The 13,095-nt window shown below is 35.4% G+C and overlaps 1 pseudogene; it reads right to left on the bottom strand.

Moving 5' to 3' along the window:
- Positions 1–1,620: 1,620 nt before the first annotated feature.
- Positions 1,621–2,057, bottom strand: LOC101967863 (ubiquitin-conjugating enzyme E2 variant 1 pseudogene; annotated as a pseudogene).
- Between the last annotated feature and the right edge of the window lie 11,038 nt (positions 2,058–13,095).

The following is a 13,095-nucleotide window of genomic DNA, read 5'->3' as shown; positions in this document are numbered from 1 at the left end:
TTGGCAGCATTTGACACAGGTGATCACTTCCCTGTTCTTAAAAAAAAATCTTTATTTGGTTTAATTTGAGTTGGAAAGTTCAGCTGCTTAATCTCTATAACAGGGAGGAGATGAGATACTGAGTTCAAACACATGGTCAATTGTTTAGTCAATCATGCTTAATAAAACTCCAGAAAATGAAACTCATGGGACATTCCTGATGAGTGAATATATCAATGTACTGGGAGAGTAGCACATCTTGACTGCATAAATGCTTCAGTGCTTGGAACCATTCTAGACTTCACCCTGTGTACTTCTTTATCTTGTTATTCATTGTAATCTTTATATCAAACTGGTATTAATAATCATAGTTATTCTTGAGTTATCCTAGTGAGATATAGAACTTGAGAGGGTGTGGGAATCCCCAGATTGGTAGAAGGAAAAACGGAAATGAGGAAAAACTGGGATCCCTACTTACAACTGAGTTCTGAAGCAAAGATAAACTTGTTCAGGACTTTGACTTACAACATGTTGGATCTGATGCTAACACCAGGTAGATAGTGTCAGAATTTAATTGAATTGTCAGACATTCAGTTGATGTCTGAGAACTGGTGTTAGAATGCATTCAGATATTCACAATATCTTTGCTACATATTTTGATATTTATTATAAAGTAAGAATTGCTGACAAAATTAATTTTGGTTATGTGAACTGATCAACAATTTGTTGTATACTTATTTTAACTTCCAATGAACTAACTGTTAAATCTGATACTGTCCACCTTACAAAGACCTGGGCCAAAGATGCATTGGCTGAGGGTGACAGCAGAGTGGCCCGACCCAGGACCCAAAGCTCATTTCCCAGGCTGGTGGAAAGTGATCAAACATGGTTCCCAAGCAGGGAGGGAGGTGGAGAGTGCCGGGTGGTGAAGGTGAACAAGGGAGTTGAGGAGGAGGGAAAAAGCAGCACCCCTCCATCAAGGTGGGGGAGGGGGGAAGCCCTGAATTCTTCGCAAAGTCCAATTTCAAAGGGGCCGGAGGGTTACATTTTATGCTTCGGCCAAGGACGGGAGTGGAGGAGAGTGGGGCAGGACAATGGCTTAGAAGGGGCATCATTTAAGACTTAAGAAAGTAACCAGGGTGCAGGCAAAGCACCTCACATCCAGCAGTAGTCCTCAGGGTGTGACCTGAAACCTTTGCTGTACTCTCGCTGGAGGGCTGTTCCAGGGCTGTCCAAGGGCTGGCAGGGCAGGAAGGGGAGAAGGCAGAGCCCTCAGGCCGAATAACCAGCAGCAAGGTGATTGTGGGACCTGTCTTTTCACAGTTGAGTTAGATGTGCCCCACTGGTCATGATGGGGATCAATTTAAATAGACTCTCTTGATCCCAGAAGTTCAACTACATGGACAGTGGTTACACTTGACAGGATGATTTGTTATAGCACAACTTATATATTTCAAATGGAAAAAAAATATTAGTATCGTTTACAGTATCTTAAGATAAATTGCCTTCGATTGGGAGCTTCCTTTCCTGTAGACTTTGAGGTCTACAAGATGTATCTAGAAAATTTACTACTGTGGAAATGAAGACTGCTTAAATTGAATGTGGGGAGGGCTTGTGGTTTTTCTTTTTGATTAATTGCTATTAACACTGTCCTTCCGGAGGCTGAGAGAGTTTCATATTTTTTTTAGACATCATTAAGCACCGCAGCTCTTGCAGAACAACTTTGATGCTATATGAATTCTGCCACTTTGCTAACACTGATATGGCTCTTGGGTCCACCACTTCATTAGAACTATTAACTCCATTCATATTAATTTTTGTTACAAATATTACAAAGGGGGGGTGTTTCTGGGTATTTAGGTCCACATTGTATTTTAAGGCTGTATATTCAGTTTTCATAAATTGTTCTTGGAGGCCCAATTATCATCCCTGTCCATCTCGTTAAGTGTCATGTCTTCCTCATCTTCTAGACCCCAGCTAACTGTGCCATCTTCTATTCATTTCTGGCCTTCTTTGAGTTCTTCCAACAGTTGGAAATTGCGAGGGACTTTTACTCCCAAGCCCGTGGTGGCTGCCATCTTGTGTAGCTTGGCTGTTTCAATTATAATCAACTTAAGAAAGATCAGTTGTCTTTGTCAGACATTAAATAATATACACAGTTAATATATAAAATCTGAAATATTTATTAATTACATGACATTCAATTTAAAGTTATACATTAAGATCTTGTCAGACTAGATGCTGCTATTAATTAAACTGAGTAAGCATGAATTCCTTTGGTAAGCACACTGGCACTCAGCAGGCAAGTACTTGTTTTACCTACACCAAGCTACTGTTGTATCAAATAGCATGCCAAAAAGAATGTGCTATAATCACAACATGTGTCCTTCACCATGCTTGCACCACATTGTCAACGATATACTTGCCTTGAATAGTACCTGTGGCATCCTTTTTGCATTTGCCTTTTGAGGGCATAGATTGTTTCTGAACTTAACTTGAAGATATAGATATATTTCTTGCAATTATAAAAGAGTTCATTATACTTTGAGAAACCTAGATCTGAAAAGTAGAAATGCAGCCTTTTCTTCCATCCTTGACCTCATTATTACTACCCACAAGGGGGTGATGATGTTTATTATATGGATTAAAATGGAGATATATCTGGCTCATATGCACCACCAGCCTTATAGTATTGTGTATTACTTTTCCAGGACTGTTATAATAAAGTGAATGGCTTAAATTACAAAACTTTATTGTCATGCAATAAATTAAAAAATAAAGACTGTATAACTGACATCAAGGTCTTGGCAGGGCCATGTTTCTTTTGAATGTCATAGAGAAAGATGTATTCCAAATCAATCTCAGAGTTTTGGGTAGGTTCTTGGGTTTTGGCATCAGAACTAATCTTCACAATGCATTCACCCTGTGTGTATCCAAATTTCCCTTTTTAATAAGAAAACCAGTTAAAAATGGATTATAGGCCCATCCTAGCCAGTGTGGCCTCATTGTGACAACTAACTGTATTTGTGATGACTGTATTTCCAAATTCGTTTTCATTCTGAGATACAGGGAGTTAGTACTTCATCATATAAATGGGGGGAAATTCAACTCACAACAGGTAGAAATTCATAATGTTTTTTAAAATTTATTTTTTAACTTTAACTTATTATATATGAGAGCAGAATGCATTACAATTCATATTACGCATATAGAGCACAAATTTTCATATCTCTGGTTGTACACAAAGTAGAGTCACATCATTCATGTCTTCATACATGTACTTAGGGTAGTGATGTCCATCCCATTCCACCATCTTTTCTACCCCTATGCTCCTCCCTTCCCCTCTGCTCTCTCTACCCTATCTAGAATTCATCTAATCCTCCCATACTCCCTACCCCCAACTCCATTATGAATCAGCATCATCATTAAGAGAAAGCATTCGGTAAGTGGTTTTTAGGGATAGGCTAATTTTACTTAGCAATATATTTTCCAGCTCCATCCATTTACCTGCAAATGCCATGATTTTATCCGATTTTAGTGCTAAATAATATTCCATTATGTATAGATACTAAAGTTTCATTATCCGTTTATCTAATGAAGGGCATATAGGTTGGTTACACAGTTTACTGTTGTGCATTGTGCTGTTGTAAGTATTGATGTGGCTGTGTCCCTGTGGTATACAGTTTTTAAGTCCTTTGGGTATAGATAGAGGAGCTGGGTCAAATGGTGGTTCTATTCTCAGTTTTCCAAGGAATCTCCATACTGCTTTCCATATTAACTGCACCAATTTGCAGCCCCAGCAGCAATGTATGAGTGTGCCTTTTCCTCCACATCCTCGCCAACTTGCTATTGTTTGTATTCTTTTTAATTAATTAATCTATTTATTTATTTATTTTTATGTGATACTGAGGATTGAATTCCATGCCTCACACATGCTAGGCAAGTGTATTACCTCTGAGCAACAACCCCAGCACAGTTTGGGGCAAGTTTTACTGAGTTCTTACTTTTTAAAATTGATTTTATTATTTTTTTTAAAATACACAACAACAGTGGAATGCATTACAATTCTTATTACACTTATAGAGCACAATTTTTTGTATCTCTGTATAAAAGTATGTTCATGTCAATTTATGTCATTATACATGTACTTTTTGCATTATAATTCTTAATACACATATATAACACAATCTTTCATATCTCTGTTTGCATATAAGGTATATTGACACCCAATTGTATTCTTTTTTTTTAAAGAGAGAGAGAAAGAGAGAGAGAGAATTTTTAATATTTATTTTTTAGTTCTCGGTGGACACAACATCTTTGTTGGTATGTGGTGCTGAGGATCGAACCCGGGGCCGCACGCATGCCAGGCGAGCGCGCTACCGCTTAAGCCACATCCCCAGCCCCAATTGTATCCTTAATAGCTGCAATTCTGACTGGCAAAAATGAAATCTTAGAGTAGTTTGGATTTGCATTTCTATAATTGCTAGATATGTCGCACATTTTTTTCATATATTTATTGATTGATTATATATCTTCTTCTGAGAAGTGTCTGTTCATTTCCTTGACCCATTTATTTACTGGGTTATTTTGGGGTTTTTTTTGGTCTTAAGATTTTTGAGTTCTTTATATATCCTAGAGATTAGTACTCTATCTGACATGTGTGTGCTAACAATTTGTTTCCAAATTGTAGGTTCGTTATTCACCTGATTGTATCTTTTGCTGAGAAGTGGCTTTTTAGTTTGAATCCTTCACATTTATTGATTCTTAATATTAATTCTTGTACTATGGGAGTCTTATTAAGGAAGTTGGGGCCTAATCCAACATGATGGAGATATGGGCCTACTTTTTCTTCTAATAGACTTAGTGTCTCTGGTTTAATTCCTAGGGCCTTGATCCACCTTGTTTTAAGTGTTGTGCCTGGTGAGAGATAGGATTTTAATTTCATTTTGTTGCACATTTATTTCCAGTTTTCCCAGAACCATGTGTTGAAGAGGCTATCTTTTCTCCAATGCATATTTTTGGCACCTTTGTCTAATATAAGTTAATTGTAATTTTGTGGGTTAGTCTCTGTCCTCTATTCTGTACCATTAGTCTACAAGTCTATTTTGGTGCCAATACCATGCTGTTTTTGTTACTATTGCTCTGTAGTATAGTTTAAGATCTGATATAGTTATGCCACCTGCTTCACTTTGCTAAGGATTGCTTTAGCTATTCTGGTTCTCTTTATTTTTCCAGATGGATTTCATGACTATTTTTCTACTTCTATGGGATTTTGATTGGAATTGCATTAAATATGTATAGTGCTTTGGTAGAATGGTCATTTTGACAATATTAATTCTGCCTATCCACATGCAATACAGATCTTTCCAACTTCTAAGTTATTCTTTAATTTCTTTTTTTATTGTTGGTTGTTCAAAACATTACATAATTCTTGATATATCATATTTCACACTTTGATTCAAGTGGGTTATGAACTCCCATTTTTACCCCGTATACAGATTTCAGAATCACGTCAGTTACACTTCCATTGATTTACATATTGCCATACTCGTATCTGTTGTATTCTGCTGCTTTTCCTATCCTCTACTATCTCCCCTCCCCTCCCTTCCCATTCCCTCTTCTCTCTCTACCCCCTCTACTGTAATTAATTTCTCCCCCTTGTGTTATTTTTCCCTTTCCCCTCACTTCCTCTTGTATGTAATTTTGTATAACCCTGAGGGTCTCCTTCCATTTCCATGCAATTTCTCTTCTTTCTCTCTTTCCCTCCCACCTCTCATCCCTGTTTAATGTTAATCTTCTTCTCATGCTCTTCATCCCTACTCTGTTCTTAGTTACTCTCCTTATATCAAAGAAGACATTTGGCATTTGTTTTTTAGGTATTGGCTAGCTTCACTTAGCATAATCTGTTCTAATGCCATCCATTTCCCTCCAAATTCTATGATTTTGTCATTTTTTAATGCAGAGTAATACTCCATTGTGTATAAATGCCACATTTTTTTATCCATTCGTCTATTGAAGGGCATCTAGGTTGCTTCCACAGTCTTGCTATTGTGAATTGTGCTGCTATGAACATCGATGTAGCAGTGTCCCTGTAGCATGCTCTCATTAGGTCTTTAGGGAATAGACCGAGAAGGGGAATAGCTGGGTCAAATGGTGGTTCCATTCCCAGCTTTCCAAGAAATCTCCATACTGCTTTCCAAATTGGCCCCACCAATTTGCAGTCCCACCAACAATGTACAAGTGTACCCTTTTCCCCACATCCTCGCCAGCACTTGTTGTTGTTTGACTTCATAATGGCTGCCAATCTATTCTTTAATTTCTTTCTTTAGCTTTTTGTAGTTTTCATTGTAGAGGACTTTCACCTTTTTTGTTAAGTTGATTCTCAAGTATTTTATTTTTTTGAAGCTATTGTAAATGGGATAGTTTTCCTCATTTCCCTATCAGACCATTTGTCACTGATATACAGAAATGGCTTTGATTTACTCATGTTGATTTTATATCTTGCTGCTTTTCTGAATTCATTTACTAGTTCTAGAAGTTTTCTGGCGGATTTTTTTCAGTCTTCTAGGTATAGAATGATATCATTTGGAAATAATGCTAATTTGAGTTCTTCTTTACCTATCCATATCCCTTTAATTTCTTTCATCTGTCTAATTGCTTTAGCCAGTGTCTCCAGAACTATTTTAAATAGAAGTGGTAAAAGAGGTCATCACTGTCTTCTTCCAGTTTTTAGAGAGAATACCTTCAATTATTCTACATTTAGAATGATGTTGACCTAAGGTTAGCATAGATCGCTTTTATGATGTTGATTTATGTTCCTGTTATCCCTAGTTTTTCTAGTGTTTTGAACATCAAGCTGTGCTATATTTTGTTGAATGCTTTTTATGCATCTATTGAGATGATCATATGACTCTTATCTTTAAGTCTATTGATGTAATTAATTATATTTATTGATTACTGTATGTTGAACCCACCATGCATTCCCGGGATGAACCCCACTTGATGGTGATGTACTATCTTTTTGATATGTTTTAGTATTTGATTTGCCAGAATTTTATTAAGAATTTTTGCATCTATATTTATTAGAGATATTGGTCTAAAGTTTTCTTTCTTTGATGTATCTTTGCCTAGTTTTGGAATCAGGTGATATGGGCCTCATAGAATGAGTTCGGAAATGCTCCTTATTTTTCAATTTCCTGAAATAAATTGTAGAGTATTAGTATTAGTTCTTTTTTAAAGTTTTTGTAGAACTCAACTGTGTATCCATCTGATCCAGGGTTTTTCTTTGTTCATAGGCTTCTGATGCCATCTTCTATTTCATCAATTGAATTTGATCTGTTTAAATTGTTTATATCATTTTGATTCAATTTGGGCAAATTATATTACTCTAGAAATTTGTCAAAGCCCTTGATATTTTCTATTATATTAGAGTACACATTTTCAGAATAATTTCTAATTATCCTCTGTATTTCTGTAGTGTCTGTTGTGATATTTCCTTTTTGAATCATGTGTGTTATTAATTTGAGTTTTCTCTCTTGTTCTCTTCATTAGCATGCCTAAGCATTTGTCAATTTTATTTATTTTTTTCAAAGAATGCTCTTTTTGTTTTGTAATTTTTTTCAGTTCTTACTTTTGTTTCAATTTCATTCATTTGAGCTCTGATTTTAATTATTTTCTGTCTTCTACTGATTTTGGTGTTGATTTGTTCTTTTTTTCCTAGGGCTTTGAGATGTAATGTTAAGTCACTTATGTGTTGACTTTTTCCTCTTTTAAAGAATGAACACCATGCAATGAATTTTCATCTTAGTACTGGCTTCATAGTGTCCCAGAGATTTGGATATGTTATATCTGTGTTCTCATTCACCCCTAATATTTTTTTTTAAATCTCCTCCTTGATGTCTTTTGAAACACATTGTTTATTCAGTAGCACATTATTTAGTCTCCAGGTGTTAGAATACCTTTATTTTATTATTGATTTCTAATTTCATTCCATTATGATCTGATAGAATGCAGGGTAGTATCTTTGCATTTTTATATTTGCCAAGAGTTGCTTTGTGGCATAATACAAGGTCTATTTTAGAGAAGAATCCTTGTCCTGCCAAGAAGAAAGTGTATTCACTTGTTGAAGGATGAAATATTCTATATATGTCAATTAAGTTTAACTTATTCATTGTATTATTGAGTTTTGTATTTTCTTTGTTCAGGTTTTGTTTGGAAAATCTATACAGTGGTGAAATAAGTATGTTAAAGTCACCCAGGATTATTGTGTTGTGGTCTATTTGACTCTTGAAGAGTTTGTTTGTAAACATAGATGCTCTATTGTTTGGGGCATATGTATTTATTTTTGTTATGTCTTATTGATGAATGGTTACCTTAAGCAGTGTATAATGTCCTTCTTTATCATTTCTGGTTAACTTTGGCTTGATGTCTACTTTATTTGATATGATAATGAAAACCCCTGCTTGCTTCTGCAGTCTTTTGGACTGGTATGATTTTCCCCTACCTTTTAACTTCAGTATATGGATGTCTTTTTCTATGAGATGAGTCTCTTGGAGACAGCATATTGTTGGGTCATTTTTAAAATCCATATTGCCAGTCTTTGGGATGCCTGCTTTAAGATGCAGCTCCTTCTAGGTCTTGTCTGTTGTCCCAAGGTAGGGGCTACTGCATGGGGAAGGTTATGCGAATGGCTGCAGTGTCTCAAGATGAAAATGGGTTAGACCTGAGCTCCCAGGTGGTGTGTGTGTGAGGGAGTCATACTAAAGTTTATTCAGGTGGGCCTGGGCCAGGCCTGAGCTCTAGGGTTACCTTTTTTTTATACTGAGCTAACATTAAAAATGCAAATACAATTCTTAATACACCTTTATATTAGAGAGCTCATATATAATGGCATAATTTGGCTTGGCGTGAACATACTTTATATATAGAGTTCCAAAAAATTGTTCTGTGAATGAATAATTATGAATGTAATGCACTCCACTATTGTCATGTATGTAATAAATAACAATTAAAAAATAAAAAATACAACCAGAGACCCTGTGCCTAATAGAAGAAAACGTAGGCCCTAATCTCCATCATGATGCTATACCTAGAAGATCCAAAAAATTCCACCACAAAACTTCTAGAACTAATAAATGAATTCATCAAAGTAGCAGGATATAAAATCAACACCCAGAAGTCAAACACATTCCTATACATCAGTGATGAATCCACAGAAAGAAAAAATAGGAAAACTACTCCAATCACAATAGCCTCAAAAAAAAAAAAAACTGGGAATCAATGTAACAAAAGAGGTGAAAATCTCTACAATGAAAACTACAGAACACTATAAAAAAGAAATTGAAGAAAACCTCCGAAGATGGAAAGATCTCCCATGCTCCTGGATAGGCAGAATTAATATTGTCAAAATGGCCATACTACCAAAAGCATTATACAGATTTAATACATTTTTTTATTAAAATCCCAATGACGTTCTTCATAGAAATAGAAAAATCAATCATGAAATTTATTTGGAAAAATGAGACCCAGAATAGTGAAGCAATCCTTAGCAGGAAGAGTGAAGCAGGTGGCATCACTATACTATATTATAAACTATACTACAGAGGAATATTATAAAAAAAGAATAAAGAAGAAAAAATCAGCATGGTATTGGCACCAAAATTGACTTGTAGACCAATGGTACAGAATAGAGAACACAGAGACTAACCAACAAATTGCAATTATCTTATATTAGACAAAGGTGCCAAAAATATACACTAGAGAAAAGATGGCCTCTTCAACAAATGGTTCTGGGAAAACTGGAAATCCTAATGTAACAAAGTGAAATTAAACCCCTATCTCTTACCATGCACAAAACTCAACTCAAAATGGATCAAGAACTTAGAAATAAAATTAGGGTCCCTGCATCTAATAAAAGAAAAAATAGGCCCCAATTTCCATCATGTAAGTTTAGGTCCCAACTTCCTTAATAAGACTCCTTTGGCACAATAATTAAAATCAAGAATCAATAAATGGGATGGACTAAAACTAAAAAGTTTCTTCTCAGGAAAAGAAACCATCTGTGAGGTGAATAGAGAGCCTACATCTTGGGAGCAAATCTTTACCCCTCACACATCAGACACAGGACTAATTTCTAGGGCATATAAAAGAACTCAAAAAGCTAAAAAGCAAACAAACAAACAAACAAACAATCCAATCAATAAATAGGCCAAGGACCTAAAGAGACACTTCTCAGAAGATGATGTACAATCAATCAACAAATACATAAAAAGTTCATCATCACTATCAATTAGAGAAATGCAAATCAAAACCACTCTAAGAGTTCATCTCACTCCAGTCAGGATGGCAGCTATTATGAAGACAAACAACAATAAGTGTTAGTGAGGATGTGGGGAAAAGGTACACTCATACACTGCTGGTGGGACTGCAAATATGGAAATCAGATGGAGATTTCTTGGAAAACTGGGAATGGACCATTTGACCCAACTGTTCCTCTCCTCAGTCTGTACCCAAAGGACTTAAAAACAGCATACTACAGGGACACAACCACATCAATGTTCATACCAGCACAATTCACAGTAGCTAAGCTGTGGAACCAACTTGGATGCCCTTCAATAGATGAATGGATAAATAAAAATGTGGCATGTATACACAATGGAATATTACTCAGAAGTAAAAGTAAAATCATGGCATTTTCAGGTAAATGGATGGAGTTAAAGAAGATTATTGCTAAGTGAAGTTAACCAATCCCCCAAAATCCAAATGCCTAATGTTTTCTTTGATATAAGAAGGCTGATTTATAATGGGATAGGGAGAGGGAGCATGGGAGGAATAGACAAACTCTAGATAGAACAGAGGGGTTGGCAGGGAAGGGAGGGGACATGGGGTTATTAATTATGGTGGAATTTGATGATCATTATTATCCAAAGCACTGGTATGAAAACACAAATTGGTGTGAATATACTGTGTATACAACCAGAGATATGAAAAATTTTGCTCTATATGTGTAATAATAATTGCAATGCATTCTGCTGTTATATATAAATAAAAATAAATAAAAATTAAAAAAATTAAAACAAGATGTCTTTGTAAATATGCAAAAGATATGCACTCTTAGTTCTGTGACATGTAAAATTATTTTTGGTTAAAAGAATACATGTGAGAGAGGGAAGAGATACTTATATTTTAAATATATTACAAAAAATGAAAGTTACCTTATAGTAGATCTTTCTTGCTACAGATTTCTGGTCAGTAAATTAAAAATTAGTGAAACCTTTCTATCATAACAAGTCTGCATTTCTTTCAAATATATTGTATAGGACATTTTCTACCTTTTTTCATGTGCAAAATATAGTAATGAGCTTAGATTAATTAGTGTATATGATATTTCCACAGTCATCATTAATAGAAGAACTACTAAAGGACTAATTGGAAAAAGATCACAAAGTTATTCAAGATTTAAGAGAAAATATCCTAATATAAAAGAATTTTTCCATATTATTTAAAAGAAAAAAACTTCTGATAACCTGAAATATCAAGATTAATATTATTCTCCAACTCAAAGATATTAGCAGAACTTACTAATTCTTATATTTCACATGAGACATGAGAAATACTTCAATTTTGAATCTTCTGTATACAGATGCAATCCTTGATGTGCTAATAAGTAGGGAATATATGGCCTATTGTTTGGAATCAAACAATGCTTAAGTCTTAACTTTTATGCACTAGTCAGAATGAAAAGAATAATTCACTTGCTGTTGTCTTTTCTAAAAGTGTCTGGAGTGGCCCAGCTCCGAAATTTTACACTATCAGTTTTACCATGTGTTCAAAACTGAAAAACACAATTCAGTATTCTGAATGCCTCACTGAAGAAAAATGAAATATTAAAAAAAATAAAGGGCTGGGGTTGTAGCTCAGTGGTAGAATGCCCATCTGCCATGTGTGAGGCACTGGGTTTGATCCTCAGCACCAATAAAAATAAATAAAGATATTGTGTCCATCTACAATTAAAAAATTTTTAAAAATCAAAAAGAGAGAAATTAATATTTAAATGATTAGGAAATAAAATAACTCATCTTAAAGGTATAAACAATAAATATGTATTATTTTTTAAAACATGTCAATGTTAAAAAAATAGCATAAGTTTGTCACTCCCCTTTACCTTCCACCACACATATGAAACACTGTTGCTTGACTCATGATTAACCTTTGGAATCCTTTTATATTCATATTCATATTCTCTCTCTCTCTCTCTCTCTCTCTCTCTCTCTCTCTCTCTCTCACTCTCTCTCTCTCTCTCTCTCTCTCTCCCTCTCTCTCTCTCTGTCTCTCTGCTCTTTTCCAACCCATTCCAGAACTCAGAGTATGCTTTCTCCAGTACTTCACTTTCATTTCTGATATGGGCACTACTCTTCTGAGACTGACATTGAGTCCTTTTTCTTGGCTTGCAATTAAAATTGCTAACTATGGTTTCAGCTACTGAGAGTTGTCACTGGTCTTCTACCTTAAGAGCAATCCATTCTAGCCTTAGATGCTACTAGCTTTGTCTTGACAACTAAATAACATCTAGAAACACATACACACACACACACACACACACACACACACTCACATATTCTTCTAGGCAAAGGGACAAACTATTTTAAAATGTACTTGGGATTTTTAAAAAAATCAGTTAAAATAAAATGTGTACTGGTGTGGAAACAACTGTTATGAATGTAACAGAAATTTATACTCACAGAATCCTGGTTTTAGGAGAAACACCAGGACATAGGAGGGGTGGGGTTGAGTGGCATGTAGGCAGAGAGGCAAAATGAGCAAATAGATAAGGTTGGCCAAAGTCTTTATTGTGGTTCCATATGAAAGGTGTGGGGGTGGGGGGGGACAGAGGAAATAGTTAATAGTGGCTAGTTTGAGTGATTTATGATAGTTCTGCAACGTAAGTGCTATACCTGGTTGTCTGGTACCTTACTCCGGAGTGATTAGGGCAATTAAACACAGACCCAGAGAGTGAAAGCCCTCTGAGAGCTCCCTAAAGATAGAAACATGGGTTCCTGATCTCTTGGTTTGCAAAGGAAAGTTGCTTGCATAGGCATATTGTTTATTAGTGTATTT

Source organism: Ictidomys tridecemlineatus, chromosome X, assembly GCF_052094955.1.
Source record: "Ictidomys tridecemlineatus isolate mIctTri1 chromosome X, mIctTri1.hap1, whole genome shotgun sequence".
NCBI classification, from domain to species: Eukaryota; Metazoa; Chordata; class Mammalia; order Rodentia; family Sciuridae; genus Ictidomys; species Ictidomys tridecemlineatus.
This window is presented reverse-complemented; position numbering and strand designations above follow the sequence as displayed.